Here is a 23,205-nt window from a genome sequence, read left to right on the forward strand (position 1 = left end):
TTGAGTTTATTCTTGTGTATGGTGTAAGTTGGGGGTCTAGTTTCATAATCTTTTTGCTGGTGGAGGCGCTGGCCTTCGATCTGTAAAAAAAAAAAAAAAAAAATTGCACCATTTGTGAAGCACAAGAAAACAAAGTCTGCCTGCATTTGGCTTTTTCCAGAAAAGATATGCTGACCCCTATTTTATGGCACCAATTTCTATATGTCAATGTTTATCTAAATGATTTGGAATATTTTTTAAAATGTAGCTTCCTAGATTCCACTCTTGGAATAGTAATTTAGTAAATTAATAGAGGCCTAGGAATTAGCATTTAAATACTTCAAATAATTCTGACTCAGATTATCTTGAGCTAAACTTTAAGAAACACTGCCTAAGAGCTGCCTCAAACTGATTGTCAAACTGCAGTGGGAAGGCCAGGGAGGGTTGGGGGGCAGGAGGGAGGGGAGTAAGAGATCAACCGAAGGACTTATATGCATGCATATAAGCATAACTAATGGACATAAGACACTGGGGGGTAAGGGAGGGCAGGGGATTGTCAAGGGCGGCGGAGGGCGGGGGGGGGGGGTGGACACATATGTAATACCCTTTGTAATACTTTTAGCAAAAAAAAAAAAAAGAAACACTGCCTAATTTACATGGTCACCAACAGTTCCCTTTTCTTCACATCCTCACCAACAATTGTTATTTGTTGACTTTTTGATAATCATTACTCTGACATGTGTAAGGTAATAGCTCATTGTAGTTTTGATTAGCATTTCCCTGATGACTAGTGATGTTGAGCATTTTTTTATATGTCTGTTTTAAAACTATATATTCTCTTTAGAGAAATGTTTATTTAAGTCCTCAGACCATTTTTGAATGGATTGTTTTTTATGTTGAGTTGTATGAGTTGTTTATATAAGGTCTTCAAAAAATATTAAAAATAGAACTACCACAAAATCCAGTAATTGCACTCCTGGATAGTTATTTAAAAAAAACACAGACGAAAACATTAAATAAAATAGATATATGCACCTCTATGCCCATTGCAGCAATATTTACAATAGTCAAAATATGGAAGCAACCTAAGTGTCCATCAATAGATGAGTTGATGAAGAAAATGTGTCAGTATAGATATAAATATAGGTATAGATAAAGACAATGGAATATTACTCAGACACAAGAAAGAATGAGCCCTAGCCATGTGGTTCAATGGTTAGAGTGTCCACTCTAGTAATGAAGGGTCACAGGTTTGATTCCCAGTCAAGGGCATGTACCTGGGTTGCAGGTTCCCTCCTCCTACCCACTCGAGGTATGTGGGGGAGGCAACCAGTCGATGTATCTCTCTCACACTGATGTTTCTCTATCTCTTCCCCCACTCTTCCTTCCTGCCACTCTCTCTGAAAAGCAATGGAAAAGATATTTTAAAAAAAAAGAGTGAAAAATTTCATTCACTACAAAATGGATAGACCTAGATGGAATTATGCTAAGTGAAATAAGTCAGACAGAAAATGACAAATACTCTATGATTAAACAGAAAATAAACAAACAAAACAGAAACAGATTCATAGATACAGAGAGCAAATTAATGACTCCCAGAGGGTTAGAGGGGTGGTGGTAGATGAAAATGGTGAAGGAGGTACAAACTTCCAGTTATCAAATAAATAACTCATGGGATGTGGTGTACAACATAAGGAAAATAGTCAATAATATTGTAATAATTTTTTGTACAGTGACAGATGGTTACTAGACTTATTGTTGCGATCACATTGTAAGGTATATAAATCTTGAAGCACTATGTTGTACATCTGAAACTAATATAATACCATATGCCAACTATACTTTAATAAAAAATAAATGAAAAAAGAAACACTTTCTAAGGGGCAAGAATAAAAGTTTAGGAGGTAGTTCATAGAAAAATTCAATGAACTCCATCGAACTTCATCTTTTTCCTCCAAATTAAAATCAAGCCTCAATGTTCTTTGTCTTTTCTATAAAAGACAAAGTTTTCCTCATTAGAATTTCTCCCTTTTCCACTGAAACATACAGCCCTGGATATTTCACAAAGAGCTTCTCAAAGTAGCTTCAGTTTGAGACATACTCTCCTGAGGTTTGGAGCAATGATTCTATTCCCTGTCAGTCACATGTTTTTCATGAATATATTTTGATTTGTTCCTGCACATACACTTTTACATACATTGGAATAATTTCTTTAAAAGGTTATCTCTTGTCCTTAAATACTTTTCTAAAGCACATTATTCAAACAGAAGTAAATGAAATACTGTGCTTAGTTTGCTACCAGCTTCTCACTAAAATTTACTGAAAGGTAAATTCAATATTGAGTTTCTTCTCTTTATAGCTCCAGAAAGGAAATTATAGTTTAACAAGCACACATACAGCTCCTAGTATTTCATAATTTAGGGTTAAGCATAAGGATTATCATGACTTGATGATAACAATGATTTGCTAGTAACACAAAATGTGGTTTACAGCAAGATATTGTGAAGAGACTGTGTTCTAAGACTATTTCTCAAATAATTCTGATCCAGGGAATCCCACGAGCCTTGGCTCTGAGGTTCTGGGGTTCTGAGGTTCTGGGTTTCTGAGGAATCTCTCCTGAAGATTCTGAATTGTTAATCTAGAATGGTCCTGACGAATCTTCATTTTAAATAAGAATCCAGATGATTCTTAGGATGAAATTGAGGGAATACTGTTACAAGGTTAGATTTTATTCATCTACGGTAATTATTGTCAATAATTACTCATCAATGGCAATGCTTTTTTTCTTCAGCGTTTAAAAATGACAAAGAGAAGATGGACTGTGTTGTTCAGGCCTTACATTGTAGATGCCTCTGATTTCTCATTCACATGGATTTCTGCCTCTAGTAAGAGAACAGAGATGCTTGATTTGAATCTATTCCAACAGGAGAAAAAGCACCCTGGATTTCTGCTTACTCTTAGGATATAGAAAGATGAAAAGAACATGCTCCCACTTATCAATGAGAAAGAGCTGGATAAATGACAAAATGATAACTTTTCCTGAACCCATGAGAGGGCTAAGGACACAAGACAACTGAAACCCATGGAGGGACAAACTCCTTCAGGGAGAGAAGAGATGTATGGAATGGATCATCTATGGTAGAGCAAGGTAGGAAGAGATGTCAGTCACCAAAATTATACCCTCACAGAAGGCAAGAATACCTGTATCTAGGAAGCAAAAATTATTTTCCTCAACCTCTACTATTCTACCTAAGATGTCTGACATTCAATCAAAAATTATAAAACACACAAATAAGAATAATAGAATCACCCTCAAGAGACAAATGACCCAAATGTTGGAAGTATTATATAAGCAATTTAATTGCTCTTTAAATATAACCTTCAATTTTAAGATACGTAGGTATACGGAAGAGTTGTAAAGATAGGAGGACAAAGAGTGCTAATGCTTGGTTTCCCTGATGTTAATTAGGGTACATAGGGTGCCTGTGGTACGTTTGTCACAACCAAGGATCTAACTTCTGAAGTTTATTCAGATTTCACTAGCTTTTCCCTAAAGTCTTTTTTCTGTTCTAGGATCTTCCCCAAGCCATCATCCTGCATGTAGTTATCAGGTTGGCTTAGTTTCCTCTGTCTGTGACCATTTCTCAAACTTTCTGATAAACTGGACAGTTTTGAGAGCACTGGTCAGATATTTTGCAGAATGTCCCTAAATTTTGGTTTGTCTGACTTCTTTTTCATGGTTAGACTGGTTTTTTAGGAGGAATACCACAGAGGTAAAGTATCATTCTCATTACATTATACCACGGGCCCATGCTATCAACATGACATATCACTGATGAGGTTAACCTTGATCACATGACCTTGATAATATTTGCCAGGGTTCAGTCTGTCCTGCTTTTTATTTGCTGTGTGGATGGAATGGCAACTTCTAAGCTCCTTACATGTGAAATAGAAAACTAGAATTCTTTGTCGTATTAGTCTAGAAAATTATTTATTTGATCTGTGTCTTACAATTAACTTGCTTAGAATTTTGCAAAGTAGTCTCATGATGGTTTTTAAAAGTCCTTCTGTTTAAAATGGTTTATTACTCTTTTCTCAGTTGTAATTTTGTTTTTCTCCTTTACTTCTGGATTAAGTTAGCTAGCAATCTGTCTACTCTGTTAAAATTTTCAATTAACCCTTTGATTTTATTTAACTCTTTTTGTTTTTTAATTCATTAATTTTCGCTTTTATCTGTATTAATTTCCTCTTGCTTCTTTTGTTTTCCTTTTATAGCTTTTTGAGTAGGATGTTTAATTTTCATTTTGTGTATTATTTTTATAGGCATTTAAAAACTAAAAGTGCTTTAGTTTATCTCATAGATTTGATGTGTTGTATTTGTTAATAAGTTATGAAATCTTGATTTTTGTTCTCTCTTGACATAAGGTTTTTCTATATATATATATATATATATTAGACAGGAAGGGAGAGGGAGAGAGAGAAACATCAATGATGAGAGAGAATCATCGATTGGCTGCCTCCTGTGCGTCCCACACTGGGGATAGAGCCTGCAATCCAGGCAAGTGCCTGAGGGGAAATAGAACCATGACCTTCTGGCTCATAGGTCAATGCTCAACCACTGAGCCACGCTGGCTGGGCCCAAGTTGTTTTTATTAGAATGTTTTTCAACTTTCATATGAAGGGATCCTTATAGTTTTATTATTAATATCTAGGTTTATTGCATTATGTCAAATGCTATTAATAATATTTCCATTTTGTAATTTCTTGATTTTTTTCATTTTGGTCTAATATATGGTTAATTTTTATAACATGCTACATGCACAATTAAAACAAAGGGATATTCTGTATTGTTGGAGTTTGACATATGACTACCTTACTTTTAATATTGTTTAGCTCTCAAACATTTCTCTTCACTAATTATTTGTCCCTCCTATTTGTACTTTGCTATTTTCTCCTTGTTTTCTACCACAATCATATTGATATTAGCTGTTTCTTAGCTCATATTCCTGGAAACAAAACTTGAGCAGCATCTTGGTCAATGATATATTGAAAGAATGTTCTCAGAAGGAAATAAGTGAGGGATGCTGGCTGAGGCCGGGTGGGAAAAATCTCGGTAATGAAGGGATGTAGAACTCCCAGGGGGAATTCTGAGCAGGACTTACACCGTAGAGTTAATCTGACCCAGGGGAGTTGGTCATTATCTGTGGCTGCAATTTGTGGGCTGTTTCTGCTGTTGCTTGTTGGCAATTCTCTTAAGAAGGGAGCACCTGTGAGTGTGTAGCAGCCCACACTGACAACAGTTAGGAGATAAGTGCATGCACTTTTGGTAAAGCGGGTCAGGGAGGGAAATGAAGACCATTTACTACAGATAATAATGTCTCCTTCTCTTTCCCTACCATTAAGTTCAAGGTCCCCTCCCCTCACTGAAATAGAAAGCAAACAACATGGGGAGGGGGTAAAGCATGTACTGCAAAGCTTACTATCATCTTACACGCACTTCACATATTTATGCTACCAGCCCTGAAATCACTTGAATTTGGGATTCTTGATTTTATTTTTTTTTAATTTATTTTATTTTATTTTATTTTTTAATATATTTTATTGATTTTTCAGAGAGGAAGGGAGAGAAACAGAGAGTCAGAAACATCGATGAGAGAGAAACATCAATCAGCTGCCTCCTGCACATCTCCCACTGGGGACGTGCCCTCAACCCAGGTACATGCCCTTGACCGGAATCGAACCCGGGACCCCTCAGTCCGCAGGCCGACGCTCCATCCACGGAACCAAACCGGTTTTGGCGGGGATTCTTGATTTTAACAAATGCCAAGGTAGCCACAGTTAATTATCCTTGTTTGTTTTAGATATATTTTTTCTGGCATCAATTGCTTGAAAATGTTCATGATTTATTTTCATATCCATTTTAGGTATAAAAACAATTTTGGCGATAATGAATTCCTATTAGTGAAAAATGGTAATAAATACGTGAAGACTATGAATTACAGATTATAGTTATTTGTGTAATAAAGTTGTGAAAAGACTGCTTAGCCTTACTCTTCTCCACCTAGAGATCCCTTCCTGTGATCCTGACGAAGGCTGGAAAACTAAACATGACCTTTTCCAGACTCTTTGCAGGTAGGGCTCTATATGTGACCCACGTTCAGTCAGCAGAGGCACCCACCAGAGTCCTACAAGAAGGAAACAGATGATGTAGGATAGTGGCTGTGTAGGCCAGGTTTCATCTTGGCTCAGAGGCATCTAAGGCTCCTGGGGTAGCTGTGATGCAAGTTCTGTTGCCTGTTCTCTGATGTCATGGATGCCAAGTGGCAGATGGTGCTGTTGGAACAACTCCGTTGCATGGTTGGGCATTGCTTCTGGTTGCATTGCTTCTGACCACTTTCCTAGACCTCCCTGAATCTATCTGCTTCCTAAAATCTTATACATTCCTCCTCCTTAAACCATCTAGAATAGATTTTGTTGCCTATAACAAAGAAGTAACCTAGACAGTGACAGTAATAATCCCAAATATGGCAGGATTATTCTCAAAATAATATCTTCGTGAGGTTATCACCTTCGAGGAACTGCTCAATTTTATGGGTCCATTTCTCTGGCGTGGTCAAGTTGAGAAACTAACTCATACCTCAAAACTGAGACAAATGTGACTGAGATGGGGATAAGCATGTATGTTAAATGACAAGATGTTAGGGGAATTTCTGCCTACATTCAAGTTAGGTATGCTCATAAGCCTAGGTAAAGAATCTGAAACATACTTAGGTATGAAGATGGCAGAAATTAACTCCATAGATACCAATATAACAATATTTGTCAAGTATCAAAAACATGATGACAACATCAGAGACAGTGTGAGTGTAGCTTTCTCTTGCGCTTCTCAGGGGATGCTCTCAGAGTGGTGAGCAGTCTGTGTGGAGTACTGAAACTCAGCCAGAATCCCTTCATGACCCCTCCCTCAAGTTTCTTGCTTGAAGAAAAACCAGACCTGAGTCTCTTTTTCTTACATTTACTTAAGTCAGGTTTTTTTCAGACATAAATCAGGTTTTGGGGGCTCTGGAATCACAGAAAACATTGATGTGCACCTTGAGTTGTTTTTGCAAAACCTCCACTAGATAGAAAACTATGTACCGGTACTGACCACAGTCACATAAACCCTGACTACCAGGTACTGGAGGATTGATCACCAGGACTCCTAAAATATCTCTTTGTTACTCCAGCTCCAACTAATCAGAAGATACCCGTAAACTGACCATTTATTGAAGAACTTTACCCCCATTTTCACCCTTTAAAACCAAGTTTGGGCTTTTAAACTTGTGTAGCTTCTTTGTGTAGCACTACCAATAAAACAAATCTAATTCTGTACTGCAATTCTCGATGTTCAGTGTTTGACTCAGCTGGTGCTGGTCGGATGAATATTTTGTTTAGTTATAGTACCAGCCACCTGTCTTTTTTTTTTTTTTTTAAGATTTTTATTGACTTCAGAGAAGAAGGGAGAGGAAAAGAAAGAGAGAAACATCAATGATGAGAGAGAATCATTGATCGGCTGCCTTCTGCACACTCCGTACTGGGGATGGAGCCCACAACCTGAGCATGTGCCCTGACTGGGAATCAAACTGTGACCTCCTGGGTTCATAGGTCAACTCTCAACCCCTAAGCCACGCTGGCCAGGCTCAGCCACCTGTCTTAATGTATGGGACCTGGGTCCTGAAAGTCTTGCTGTGCCATAGTCATGTATACTACACATTCTCTTTTTACCTATCCCCATATTTTAGGACCTAGAAATTTTCTTTTTGTTTTTCTTTGTTATTCCTCACCAAAGGATATTTTTCCATTGATTTTTTAGAGAGAGTGGAAGGAAGGGAGGGAGAGGGGAAGAGAGAGAGCGCACGCGAGAGAGAAAGAAACACCAATGTGAGAGACACACATCGATTAGTTGTCTCCCGCACATACCCCAACTAGGGCTGGGGATCAAACCTGCAACCCAGACACTACATGCCCTTGACCAGGAATTGACATGACTCTTAGGTAAACAGGCTGATGCTCTAACCACTAAGATACACTGGCCAGGGTAGGAATTTTCCTTTTATGTCTACTTAGGGATATAGTCATAGATTATCATATCATAAAATGCCAAATCATAATGATGTGAGAGCTGTAGAACAAAAACTGTAAGGATTCATATGACCTTATGACAAATCTCTCAGATAATAGTTTGAAGGTCTTGTCAATAAGACGAGAAAGCTTTACATTGTTTGACCAAACATCCCGCTAACATGGTGTTGGTGGAAAGCCCCAACAGTCAGAATCATCCTGAAGAACTGATTCATAGCTTTATTCAAATTCGTAAGAGCTTTAATAGGAGAAACTTGCAGACACTGGCAAAGCAGCTGCTCCCAGTGGTGGCCGGCTGGGAAGAATCCACACCTGTTTCAGGACAGGGTCTCTTTTTTATAAGGGGTGAACATCAAAACCATATGGTGCATAGTTACATAGACCACCAGAGAGAGCAATGCATCAGGCAGCTATCACACTCTATACATTCATTAACCTCCTTCCTGGGGGCACGATGCTTGTCTTTGGCTGGCATTCCAGTTTGCTGGGTAGGCAGCCAAGCCTGAGGCTACAGAGAACTGAGTCCAACATTTCCCAGACACCTTTGCTGCTGGAGCCATATTACATCTCAGTGAGTTCCCCAAACCCGGGCAGACTGGGACAAACATAATGACATTCAAATTTATCTTTTTGTTATAAGTTCATTTCAAGACCTGTTTTACCTCTTTTTGTGTAATATGTTACAATCTGGCCTAGATTGATTTGAAGACATTTACCCACCTATTTTCTGGTTAATTCTTAGGTGTTTACATTTAGCATGGAGGTAGGAGGAAAGTTGATTTACTCTTCAGAAGATAATATTATTTCCAAGTTCTTAGACAGGGTTTCATTCAAACCATCAAGTACTGACAACATCCAGTTACCAATATTCTCAAGAAATAGCGACCTACATATTTTATCTTTAAAGAATGAAGGTTTGTGAAATGTATCTTTCTTCTAATTTTAAACTTAAATGTTAAAATCTATTTTCCTCTGCAAGAGCAAGTGATTATTCCCAGTCATTTTGATTGCAAGTTGGCTGTGTTTCAGTTACTTACATCTCTTACATCTAGCATATTTTAATAAAAGTTAATTTTTTAAAAAAACCTCTAGCCAGTTAGGTTAAAATAAAAAAAAAACACTTAACTTATAATAAGGATTTTCTCTCCTATCTAACCAAATGTAATCTTTCATTTTGATGTATTTTATATAAAATAGTATTTGAAGAAACTTGGCACTGCAATATAGTTTCTACAACTATATATCCTTGTCACCCAAACTAGCAAAAAGAGAATTCATGCTTAGGAAAAATTTTGTACGTTTTATTAAAGAAATAAGTAATTTTCTTAAAACGTTGTTTTTGGAGTTTGAGACATGACTAATAGATTATAAATGAGTCTCAAAGAGTCTATTAAAAGCTCTGTCTAGAAAGGCAAGAGAAGATGCATTTCCCCCTGTGATTACAAAGCATTTTGAGATTATAATAGTCACAGGAATAAATTATTTTATACTGATTATAAGTAGATAATCATCTAGGCTTCATATGAAAGAGTTCCCAAACTCTTTTCTTTAATGTGCATTTCTAGAATAAAAGTAAACCTGGGTAATTTTTAAAAATTGGTTTACAATTGCAGTAATGTCATGATTGTTTTATTGCGACAATGCTACTTATACTATTATCTTTGGAGCCTTTCTTTCATTTCTTGCTCTTTCTTTATCTTCCCTAAGACCAATTTCCGGAAAGAACTTACCACAATTTATAGTAGAAATGCACGAACAATGAGGACCAGTGACACAAAAGAACATCATTAATAAAATAGAAACGTAAACAGCAGAACTCAGTGTTTTGCTCTTGAATTCCTATTGAAACCAGAAAAATCAGAGTTTGTGCTGCCTGTCACTACCAGAGCCGATACGTAGGGGCAAGAATTGAATCTTTACGGGCTCTTTATTCAGATGGCTGGCAATCTGAGAAGACGGCGGGTTATGTACCTTAAAAGACTGTCTTACATCTCATCTCAAGCCAGCCTTTTTTTATAAGGAGAAGAAAAGTGTAGGTAAATGGTTTGGAATTTAGGAGAAAATGTTCATCAGACAAAAGCTGCAGTGGGTGCTTTTCTGAGTGACTCTTCATCTGCTGACGGGTGATTCTTTGTCTGCACCCTGGGCGGCTGATGTTCTCTCCCTGGAGCACAATGGCTCAGATAATGTCTTGGTCACTTGCAGTCCTCCACGGGGCACAAAGGTCGAATTGCTTGTGGGTCTCCTGAAGTCAGGCAGGTCCACTCATACATTCCAGTCCCTGGAACAATAGCTTTCTACCCGCATTAATTACCAAGCCTATCAACTATGCATCTAAAGCTATCAAATTTGTAACTTCTTGGGTTCCCCCTCACTGTGTGCAAAGGTATTGTGATCAAGCCCACAACTTAAGGCTGCTCTATCTGGATTTAGGTAGAGAGAATCTTAAGGGCCACTGTGGCTGGAAAATGAAGGATCATCGAGGTAAGCTCTTACCTTAGTCTTTGGTTTAGCTCCCGAGAAAGGAATTTATCTCAGGGTCATTTTATAAGGGGAATGTAATACACAGTATCTGACGAGAAATCTCAGAGAAAATGTGAAGGTATTTAGCACCTTCCTGACTTTTATGTATCGTGCAATAAATTTATTGGATAGACTGAGTTCCGATGAAAAAAGTTTTTCTTTAACCAATGCCTTCAAACATATTCCAGAGATCATTCATTCTTTCTCATCTCTTAATGGCATTATAGATTCCACAGGTTTGTTATGTGCAGATTATAAAGAGTCTAAATCAAAACATTAATGTTATATCTAATTAAAGTCTTTATCTTTCCCCCTATCGGAGCTCTAACATAGAGGTTGGGGATTAGCAGGGAAGAAAGTGAGAATTCAATTTTTCACTCCTCTACTGCCTCTTCTTCTTGCCTTTATAGGACAATGGAGTTGAGGAGGTGGAAGAAATAAAATTTAAGTGTTAATTGACTGGTGCTATTGTAATATGGCCATTGGTGCCCTCTGTTGGGAAAGGAGTCCAAATGCAGGCTGTTTCCTGTTCTTCAGGAGCCTGAGAGGACTACGGAACTCAACCATTCATTGATAAGGAAGGGACACTTCTCCTAAACTCCTCTCAGCTCTTGCCCCATTGTGAAACCCATAGCCTCTTTCTTATAGGGAAGTTTAAAGTGATAAATGTATATATTGAGAAAAGAAAGATCTCAACCTACCTTTACACCTCAAAGAACCAGGAAAAGAAGAACAAAATAAGGCCAGAGTAAGCAGAAGGAAAGACAACAAAGATCACAGCAAAAATAAATGAAAGAGAAACTAGAAATACAATAGGAAAGATCAACAAAACTGAGAGCTGTTTTTTTAATAGATAAAATTGACAAATCTTTAGCTAGACTAAGAAAAAGGAGAGAAGACAAAATCAGAAATGAAATAGGAGACATTACAACTGATACCACAGAAATATATAGGATCATAAGAAGCTATTATGAACAATTATATGCCAACAAATGGGTTACCTAGAAGGAATTCCTAGAAACATGAAAGTTACCAAGACTGAGTCATGAAGAGTATATGAACAGATCAATAATGAATAAATGCTATGGGTTCGCTCAGCGAGATAGACCACTGACTCAGAATTTAAATTTAGGAGCCTTTATTAAGCTGGCCAGCTGACTACAGTACATCCCCTCCTGTAGGGAACCTCATACCGCAGTGCTGACCGAGGGTACAGCAAAGCCTTTTATCTGTAACACTACAAAGCATTTCCTGGCACTGGCAGGGTTCATACAAAGTTTACAAGTATGAATGGGGAGGTAAACGGAGTCACACCTGGCTGGGTTGAATCATAATACATTGTTTTCTGAGACAATCTAGCAATTTTTCTCTGTCACAATCCCGGACCCTAATACAATAGGTAACCTTTCCATGCCTCCATCCCTCCCCCTAGCACATTCTGAAACCCTTCCATGCCTCAGTCCCTCACCCAAGCACATAAGGAGATTAAATCAGTAATAAAGAAAAAAGAGTCCCAAGAAAGAAAAGCCCATGACCAGGTGGTTTTACTGGTGAATTCTGCCAAACATTTAAAGAATTAACAGCAATCTTTTCAAACACTTCCAATAAATTAAAGAGGAGGGAATGCTTCCAAACTTATTTTATGAGGCCAACATTACCCTGATACTAAAACCAGACAAGAACACTGATGAATATAGATGCAAAAATCCTCAACAGAATACTGGCAAACCAACTTTATCAGCACATTAAAAGGATCACACACCAAGATGAAGAGGGATTTATCCCTGGGATGCAAAGATGACTCAACATATACAAATCAATAAATGTGATAAACCATATTAATATAATGCAATATAAAAATCAAAATATTATCTCAATAGATGCAGATCAAGCATTTGACAACATTCACCATCTTTTTATGATAAACCCCCTCAGCAAATTGTGTATATAAGGAACGTACCTCAATATAATAACGGTTATACGTGACAAACCCACAGCTAAAATCATGATCAACAGTAAAGATTGAAAATTTTTCCTGTAAGATCAGAAACAAGACAAGGGTGCTCACTTTTATTGCTCTCATTCAACGTACTAGTAGTACTGGAATAAGATAAAGGTGAAATAAAGAAATAAAAGGCAACTAAATTTGAAAGGGAAAAGTAAAATTGTCTTTATTTGCAGATGCTATAATTTTATAAGTAGAAAATCCTAAAGACTCAACCAAAAAACTGTTGGAACCAATCAATGAATTTGGTGAAGTTGTAGTGTTCTGGGGCGTGGGGCTCCCTTCTCCGCATCCCACACGGGAAAGAGAGCGTGAACCAGTTCCTTCAAATGGAGGTGTATTGGGGATGGAGAAAATGAAAGACAGACACAAAATAGGAAGTACAGCTGGGCCTGGGTGGGCTTCTGTCCTCTTCTGGCAGAGAAGCAGAAAGACCAAGTTCCAAAGCAGCCCGTTTATTTTATAGTCCCAATTTCCCAAAATATCAGGTTTCACTAAAACTCAAGATAAGGGAGGTATTTCTGGTACTTGACTGGATTTACATAATAAAAACCCATTCCCCACACCTGGGCTTTGAAGAGTTGAGCTGAAGGCATTCTCACCTTTTGGCCAGAAATGCCCCCAAGGAAGGGCTATGCCCAAGCCTTGGGTTTAGTCAACATGACTTAAAAGAAAGCCATGGCACCTTCCCTGGCACGGGGCCTCCCACATTGTAGGATGCACATGCAACATACAGGAATCAGTTATGACTCTGTACACTATCAATGAACTATTTAATGAGAAATAAAGAAAATAATCCCATTCCTAATAGCACCAAAAATAAAAAAATACTTAGAAATATATTTAATCAAAGAGGTGAATGATCTGTACACTGAAAACTACAAGATTTTGATGAAAAAAATGGAAGAAGAAACAAAAAACTGGAAATATTCTGTGTACATGAATTGGAAGAATTAATATTGCTAAAATGCCCATACTATCCAAAGCCATCTATAGATTCAATGCAATCCCTACCAAAATTCGTTCTTTTCCTATTCTCTACTTATGAAGATCTCTCTCTCTCTCTCTCTCTCTCTCTCTCTCTCACACACACACACACACACACACATTATCCAACCATGAGAAAGAAGGGAATAAATCCTGTTATCTGCAACAATATGAATGGGCCTGAAGGTGTGAAGTATGTCAGACAGAAAAAGACTAATACTGTATGATATTGCTTAGATTTGGAATATTTAAAAGCCAAACCTGTACAGAGTAGAATGCTGGTACCCAGGGACTGGAGCATTGGGAAATTTGGAATATATTGGTCAAAGGGTACAAAGTTGTAGTTAAGAAGATAAATAGGTTCTGGGAATCTAATGCACAGCACTGTGATTATAGTTAACAATACTATATTATACTAGAGGCCCAATGCATGAAATTAGTGCACCGGAGGGAGGTGTCCCTCAGCCCAGCCTGCACCCTCTCCAATCTGGGATCCCTCTCACAATGCAGGACTGCTGGATCCTAACCACTCGCCTGCCTGCCTGCCTGATTGCCCCTAACTGCTTCTGCCTGCCAGTTTGATCACCCCTTAACTGCTCCGCTGCCGGCCGATTGCCCCCAACTGCCCTCCCCTGCCAACCCCATCGCCCCCAACTGCCCTCCCTTGCCAGCCTGATTGCCCCCAACTGCCTGCCCCTACAGTGACCTGCCTCCTCCGCTGGGACCTGCTTCCTGTTGCACAGAGCCACAGGACCCCCAGGCCTCACCATGCGGAGTGGCCACAGGGCCCCGCCTCCACTGTGAGCACGATTTTTGTCCAGTCTCTTCCCGCATCCCCCACACCTCTTTCTCCCCCAAGAATAGTCAGTCCACTCCCTTTCTATGCCCCTGATTCTATTACATTCACCAGTTTATTCTGTTCATCAGATTATTTATTCACTTGATTTTTAGATTCACTTGATAGATGTGTATTTGTTGTTCATAATTTGTATCTTTACCTTTTTCTTCTTCTTCCTCTTCTTAAAGGTGATGAACTCCTTTAGCTTTTCCTTATCTGTGAAGCTCTTTATCTGACCTTCAATTCTGAATGATAGCTTTGCTGGATAAAGTAATCTTGGTTGTAGGTTCTTGGCATTCATCACTTTGAATATTTCTTGCCACTCCCTTCTGGCCTGCCAAGTTTCTGTTGAGAAATCAGCTGACAGTCGTATGGGTACTCCCTTGTAGGTAACTGACTATCTTTCTCTTGCTGCTTTTAAGATTCTCTCTTTGTCTTTTGCTCTTGGCATTTTAATTATGATGTGTCTTGGTGTGGTCCTCTTTGGATTCCTTTTGTTTGGGGTTCTCTGTGCTTCCTGGACTTGGAAGTCTATTTCTTTCACCAGATAGGGGAAGTTTTCTGTCATTATTTCTTCAAATAGGTTTTCAATGTCTTGCTCTCTCTCTTCTTCTGGCACCCCTATAATTTGGATGTTGGTACGCTTGAAGCTGTCCCAGAGGCTCCTTACACTATCTTCATATTTTTGGATTCTTTTTTCATTTTGCTTTTCCAGTTGGGTGTTTTTTGCTTCTTTGTATTTCAAATCTTTGACTTGATTCTTGCGATCCTCTAGTCTGCTGTTGGAACTCTGCATAATATCCTTTATTTCAGTCAGTGTATGCTTAATTTCTAGTTGGTCCTTTTTCATAACCTTGAGGGTCTCACTAGATTTCTTGAGGATCTCACTACATTTATCGGCAGTCTCACCAGACTTTTTGAGGGTCTTACTAAATTTATCGGCGGTTTCTAGAAAGTTCTTGAAAAACCTTAAAAGTGTGGTTTTGAATTCTATATCCATTAGTTTGCTTTCCTCCATTTCTGTCATTTGTGTCCTGTTTCTTTGTCTCTGCATTTTTTATGCTTCCCTGTGTTGATAGAGTGGCTTTGTGTGCTAGGTGTCCTATAGGGCCCAGTGGCTCAGCCTCCCCAATTACCTGAGGTGGACACTCTTGGTGCACCCCTTTGTGGGCTTTGTGCACAGTCTTGTTGTAGTTAAACCTTGATTGTTGTAGGTATCACTGGGAGGAATTGACCTCCAGGCCAATTGGCTGTGAGAATCAGCTGTGTCTGCAGTGGGAGAACTTCTGTGCTGGAAACACCCCTCTGGGTCAAGACTTGCTTTAGTGGGGCTTTTGTGGTCACTGAGTCTGCCCCCTGAGTGTGTCCTTTATGGATTCGAGGAGCTGCAATCTGGATGGTCCCACTCTGAACACCGGGCACACTGGCTCCTGATCTCTAAGGAGGTGCTAATCTAGTCTCTGCCTGAGGCTACCCAGCAGGAGCTCAGCTGAGAAGCAGTGCAAGTTGCCCTGGGGCCTTGGGCCAGCTGCAAGTTTGTTAGGTAATTTTCAGATTGCAAAGGGCCAGGCCTTTCATATGCAAAAGCCGGCGCACAGCTTGGGTGGGGCGGGGGTCCCAGGGGATCAAAAAGGTGGAGCAAGCAGCTATGGCTGCCCTCAGAGGCCTCGCTTCTCAGTGTCCTGGCAATCGCTGCAAGCACCTCCGAGAGAAAGCTGCCCTCGAGTTCCGACTGATGCCAGACAGTTCAGTTTCTCCTGTATGAGCCTGGGTCCCCAGAGACTCGCCTGGAACTGGAGCTCAGAGCTTGAGACTCCCTACCAATTGAAAAAGACAACCATGTCCTCAGCCGCCAACCCTCTCCACGTGCGCCTCCGTACCTCTGTACTTTACTTCCGCACCGCAGCTCCTCTGAGTCTCGATATGCTTTTCTCTTTCCTTCTAGTTGTAGAATTTCCACTCAGCCAGCCTTCCTGTGGTTCTGGATGATGTCCATTCTGTCTTTTAGTTGTATTCTTGAAGTGGTTGTGCTAAGCATCAATCTCTGGTGCTTACCTATGCTGCCATCTTGGTTTTCTCTCTCTGGATCTATTTTGTTCAGCAGTTTATTTTGTTCATTAGATTCCCCATATGAGTGAGATCACGTGACTATATCTTAAATGTTCTCACCACAAAAAAAGAAATCATAATTCTGTGATGTGATGTAGCTGCTACCTAACACTATGGTGGGAATCATAGTTCTATATAGAATATCAAATTAACATGTTGTATGCCTTAAACTTACAGTGTTGCATATCCATTATATTGTAATAAAAAAAAAGAGGTAAAAGGAAGAGAAATTTACTAGTGTGATAGAGCTTACATTTAGTGCCAAGTCAGGTAAATGGCATCAGCAAATATAAGAACGTATAGCTATGCATGGATATTCAGGAAACAAGGATCAGATGCATTGGGGGCAAACACTTGGGTTTATGTTGGAGATTATTGGAAGTTAAGGCTGGGCCAGTAGTTCAGAGGTAGATCTTGAAAATCCTTGAATACCAGGCTCCTAAATAGGCAAGTGGTGCAACTGAAGTTTTTGAACCCATGTAAGATGAACAGTATGCATTGGAAGGGGCATACAAATATCCACTAAATAAATTTTGTGTTGTGTCTAATTAGGAACAAACTTAATGTCAGGTGCTACCAAGAATTCACCATTTTTTTTAATCTTTATTGTTCAGATTATTACAGATGTTCCTCTCCGCCCCCCACCCCCACCATAGCTAACCTCCACCTGGTTCCCAACCCACCCCAGACCCTCGCCCCCTCACTGTCCTCATCCATAGGTGTAAGCTCTTTGTTCAATCTCTTTCTGAATCTACCACACCCCCTTCCCCCTGAGAATTGTCAGTCCACTCCCTTTCTATGCCCCTTATTCTATTACATTCACCAGTTTGTTCTGTTCATCAGATTTTTTATTTATTTGATTTTTACATTCACTTGATATATATATATATTTGTTGTCATAATTTTTTATCTTTACCTTTTTCTTCTTCTTCCTCTTCTTAAAGAATACCCTTTAGCATTTCATATAATACTGGTTTGATGGTGATGAACTCCTTTAGCTTTTTCTTGTCTGTGAAGCTCTTTATCAGACCTTCAATTCTAAATGATAGCTTTGCTGGGTAGAGTAATCTTGGTTGTAGGTTCTTGGTATTCATCACTTTGAATATTTCTTGCTACTCCCTTCTGGCCTGCATAGTTTCTGTTGAGAAATCAGCTGATAGTTGTATGGGTACTCCCTTGTAGGTAACAAACTTTTTCTCTTGCTGCTTTTAAGATTCTCTCTTTGTCTTTTTCCCTTGACATTTTAGTTATGCTGCGTCTTGGTGTGGTCCTCTTTGGATTCCTCTTGTTTGGGGTTCTCTGTGCATCCTGGACTTGTAAGTCTATTTCTTTCACCAGATAGGGGAAATTTTCTGTCATTATTTCTTCAAATAGGTTTTCAATATCTTGCTTTCTCTCTTCTTCTGGTGCCCCCATAATTTGGATGTTGGTACACTTGAAGTTGTCCCAGAGGCTTCTTACACTATCTTCATATTTTTGGATTATTTTTTTTTCTTTTTGCTCTTCTGGTTGAGTGTTTTTGCTTCCTCATATTTCAAATCTTTCACTTGATTCTTGGGATCCTCTAGTCTACTGTTGAATCTCTGTATATTATTCTTTATATCAGTTAGTGTATGCTTAATTTCTGACTGGTCCTTTTCCATTTTTTTGGTATTATCACTAAGATCCTTGAAGGTCTCACTAAGTTCTTCAGAGGTTTCTAGAAGATTCTTGAGTAACCTTATAACTGTGGTTTTAAACTCTATATCCAGTATTTTGCTTTCAACCATTTCATTTGTGACATGTTTTTTTTGTCTCCACATTTTGGCTGCTTCCTTGTGTCTACAATTGAAGAGCTGCTGTGCAGGAGACACCCTTATGGGGCAGGACTTGCTTCAATGGGCCTTTGGTGCTCACTGAGTCTGCCCCTTGAGAGTGTCACTTCTGCATGTGAAGAGTTATAATCTGGTATGGTCTCACACTGATCACTGGGTATCTGGCTCTTGGATCGCCAAGGAGGTGCAAAGTCGGCCACTGCCTGGACCCACCCAGCAGGAGCTACAGAGAGATCTGCAGATTCCTCCTCTTTGTATCGGGTTTGGAAGTGCTCAGATGAAACCCAACTGTGTAGCAAGGTGGGCTACTGCTGCTGGATTAATTGCTTTGGGACTACCTGACTCATCTGCTGCTTGTTTAACAGGTTTTAGGCTGAGAAAGGACAGGCCATTCATATGCCATAGCCGTTGCACAGAGCTTGCATGGGGTTGTAACTTGGGTGGGGTGTGGTCTCAGGGAATCACCAGGGCAGAGCAAATAGCAATGGCTGCCAGTCAGCCCTGCACTGGTGAGGTCCTGGCGCAGGAACAATGATGGCTGCACACACCTCCATCTGAAAGAAAGCCGCCCTCGCATTCTTGTCCCAATGCCAGAAGTCCAGTTTCACCCCGTATGTGTCTGGGTCCCCCAGAGTCTCACCCAGAACTGGAGTTCAGAGCAAGTGGGAGCTTGTATCCCTGTCCTGATGAAAAGAGCAGCATTCCCGGGTGCCAGGCTGTTCTTTGCCTCTGCACCTCCTACCAGTCTCAAAGCGCTTTCTTCTTTACCTCTTTAGTTGTAGAACTTCCACTCAGTCAGCTTTCCTGTGGTTCTGGATGATAGTTGTTCTCTCTTTTAGTTGTGATTTTGATGTGGTTGTGAGAGGCAGCAAGTACAGGTGTTCACATATGCCACCATCTTGGTTCCTCCAAGAATTCACCATTTTTGCCAATCTCTTCCACATGGGACATTGTGTGAGGGGCAGGGGGTTACTTTCCAGTTGTCAATATTTGATGTATACATGATTTATATGTTTGTACACAGGTGCTGGGCTATAGAAGTCCCATGACTCCTACTAAATTTAATCTCGCCACTCACAAGTGCCCTGATTATTTGCTCCGAAAAGCCAGTGACACAACCGTCTTTATCTTATGCTCCCTGTATGTTCTGAGTTATCATGCAGCACACTTTTTGCATGAGTGTTAATAAATGTTACAGGGCATAACATCTACCGATTAGACAACACAGGTGTATAGCCTCTTGGTGCCTGAAATTCATATCAAGCTACTCAAACTCAAAAGAATGTCCTTGTTCTTAGTCCAAGCATTGGAGGTGCTGTTCTTCTACCTAAAAGCACCTCCCTTTAAGTCCTAACCATCTTTCCCCAAATTTAAACTCTTTGCTCCTTTAAAATGTATCCCCTTGGTTTTCTCTCTTTTTCCTTTGGTTCTCAGGGATGATATTAACCAGTCTTGTGAATTTAAGTCATTCACTTGACCTTCTTAGGTCTGTTTTTCAGCTGAGTTGGATTGAATAATCTTGACCTGCCCTTTCAGTTGAAAATATGTGTAAAAGCTCTTTGTGAATTATTAGGTGCCCCCAGGATAAGAGATAGATAGTATTTCTGTGTGTTTTTTTTCTGGATTCCCCCCAACTTCTTCTAATACTCACCCAGGATAAGTTTTCCCTTGCACTTTATGGAAAAGAAGACAGTGAGAGTATTACAATTATTTAACAGATTCTTGAAGAATGTGTCGGTGTGTGTGGTAGTGGAGGAAGGGGGTTCATACTTCCCTGATTCTCTACTTATATAAAGGAAATGGTTTCTTACAGCTATCTGAGATTTTGGGATATGCACAATGTGGATGCAAATTATCAATAGCAGTAATTCAAATTTCACTGGCCTCTGTCCCACTTATTCTGTTAGGATACTAAACTCTTGCAACCCATCTCCTCACCAGCCTCCTAAGCATTCCCAGAAGTCTCTGGGTAGATAACACAATGCTGATATCTACCTTTTATTTCTCCTCAGTCCCACATCATCTAGTTACGATTCTGCTCCAAAGACATCACTGCATCCACCAGGTTCCATCCCACCTTCTACGATAGTTGAATCACTGGAGTGTGGAAGATGACAAGGTTGCATGGTGAGCTGCTGCTGAGATATGCCAGTTGGCACAGTGTCTTTGGATAAAGTGGTTTTTCAGTTTGTACTTATATTTCACACCCTCAGTTTCAAATATTAACTCAAGTGATGACTTGACTGGGAGACAAATCAGAGTGATAGACCCAAGACCAGATCAGAAATTTCTACTCCAGGGCCTACATGTTTCTTTTCTTTTCTTATAAATTTTATTGATTTTTTACAGAGAGGAAGGGAGAAGATAGAGAGCTAGAAACTTCAATGAGAGAGAAACATCGATCAGCTCCTCCTGCACACCTCCTACTGGGGATGTGCCTGCAACCAAGGTACATGCCCTTGACTGGAATCGAACCTGGGACCTTTCAGTCCGCAGCCCGATGCTCTATCCACCGAGCCAAACCGGTTAGGGCCTACATGTTTCTTTTATACTCAAGCTTGAAATACCTGCATTCTTTTCCCCATAGGATGGTTTTCTCTCCGGATGTGTTTCAATCTTCTAATGGCAGATCCAGAAGTTCAGTTTACCAGATATGCCCAGTACATATATGAAAGAAGAAAAAAAATTATATTCTTAACTTCTGGCACCAGGAAGTCTTAAGAGATGAAACTGTCTTTAGGAAAAACACCCCAATAAATGCCTGAAGCAGATGGAAGCTGAGACCCAAAAGCCTGGGAGTTGGCTGTGACCAAGATACTTTGTTGCTAGTAGGTGAGGGTGAAGAGGAAAGAAATAATGAGAGAGATGCCATGGGAAGATGGGGAGATGGAGTCCTACAAGAAACAGGGTTTGTGCCAAACCGGTTTGGCTCAGTGGATAGAGCTTCAGCCTGCGGACTGAAGGGTCCCAGGTTCGATTCCGGTCAAGGGCATGTACCTTGGTTGCAGGCACATCCCCAGTAGGAGATGTGCAGGAGGCAGCTGGTCGATGTTTCTCTCTCATCGATGTTTCTAACTCTCTATCCCTCTCCCTTCCTCTCTGTAAAAAATCAATAAAAAATATTAAAAAAAAAAAAAGAAACAGGGTTTGAGATAAGCTGAAGGGAATAGGGGATTGGGGAAGTGGAAAAGGACTTATAAAGAAGAGAAAAGTCCCATAGGTGGTTTATAATAGATTACTATATGGTTCCTATATTCTTGTCAATTTGGGAGGGTTTTGAACTGTTACAGAGGAAGAAATAGAAGAGTATAGAGAGTTTAAGCAAATGTCACTCAGATTTTATGAAGTAAGAAGAGTTCCCAGATGACATCTGGGTTATATCTGGAAGAAAACCAGCTAAGTCTCAATCTGGGAATCTTTCTAGATAATTTATTCCAAACTCTAGTACAATTGAGAGGCAAGAATTCTGCCAATGGAAACCATATGCAATTGAGCCAGTTAAGTTGCCAATGTTTGGAGATGTTCTAGGAAGAATCTAGATTGGGTATGTAGTTTGCTGTTCTGGGGAGAATATAATGTCTTGACAAATGAAAATGAAAGAAGAGTTAAGTTTTGACTTGAGTTTTAAAGGAATAAAGTCACATTGTGTGGAAGAGAAACAAATAAGAAAAGTTGTGCCATTGGATAAAGGTCTAGAAAGAACAGAGAGAAAGGAAGATGGCCCGACATTTTCCTGACTAAATTTAGAAAAATTGATTAATTGAGACCTTAGCATGGAGAACCTTCAGGGTGCAGGCAATACATTATTGTGGGGAAGCTATTTCTATTAATGTGTGAAGCAATTGGCAGTCATGAAAAAGATAAAATAAATATAATGAATGGACATCATGATTTTGGCTCTCTTATATAGAATACACTGGGGGTAAAACTCCAGAGATTGAAAAGACTGAGGAGAGATGGGGAAGTCATGAGAAAGTTGTGGCCAACCTGGGTACTGTAGAGAGGAAAAGATAGGAGCGGCATAGAATAGAGAAAGGTTGGCTGTTTAGAGATGAATGGCTGTGGGAATGGAAGAGAACGAGGCTTGCTTGGTCTTGCTTGTATTTAGGGAACATTACTATCACATAGGATTGTTTTTTCTTTCTTTTTTTTTTTCATTTTAAACAAGTTTATTTAGCCCTAGCTGGTTTGGCTCAGTGGATAGAGCGTCAGCCTGTGGACTCAAGGGTCTCGGGTTCGATTCCGGTCAAGGGCATGTACCTTGGCTGCTGGCACATCCCCAGTAGGGGGCGTGCAGGAGGCAGCTGATCAATGTTTCTCGCTCATCAACGTTTCTAACTTTCTATCCCTCTCCCTTCCTCTCTGTAAAAAATCAATAAAATATATTTTAAAAAAAGAAGTTTATTTAAACAACAAGACACTTGACTTGAAGGGAAAACTATCTAGGATTCTTTTTTTTTTTAGAGTAATTTATCCCTACCTAAAGACAGATTGCCCTACATGTAACAGCTACATACAAAAAAATTATAAAATTGTCCTTGGTTTTTCAATGATAAATGAAAAACATTAAAATTCTCCAATCAAACAAGGTATGCAAGAATTTTTATGTTGTTCTTTTTTTGTTAAACAGTGAGAGCAAAATAACTTATTGGAATATAAAGATAAGAGTTGGATGAGCATGACACTAATGAAGAAAGGGGGTGTTTTCACAGAACTAGTATTTTTTTCCCCCATCCCATCTCATTTGATGTAGATCAAAACATACCATTGGCCATTTAGTTGAAAAAAATTCAAATGCTTCTGCACATACATCAGTTACTTTGTGTACA

Source organism: Myotis yumanensis, unplaced genomic scaffold (genome assembly GCF_028538775.1).
Source record: "Myotis yumanensis isolate MYYU_CA2020_CCGP unplaced genomic scaffold, mMyoYum1.0.hap1 SCAF_9, whole genome shotgun sequence".
NCBI classification, from domain to species: Eukaryota; Metazoa; Chordata; class Mammalia; order Chiroptera; family Vespertilionidae; genus Myotis; species Myotis yumanensis.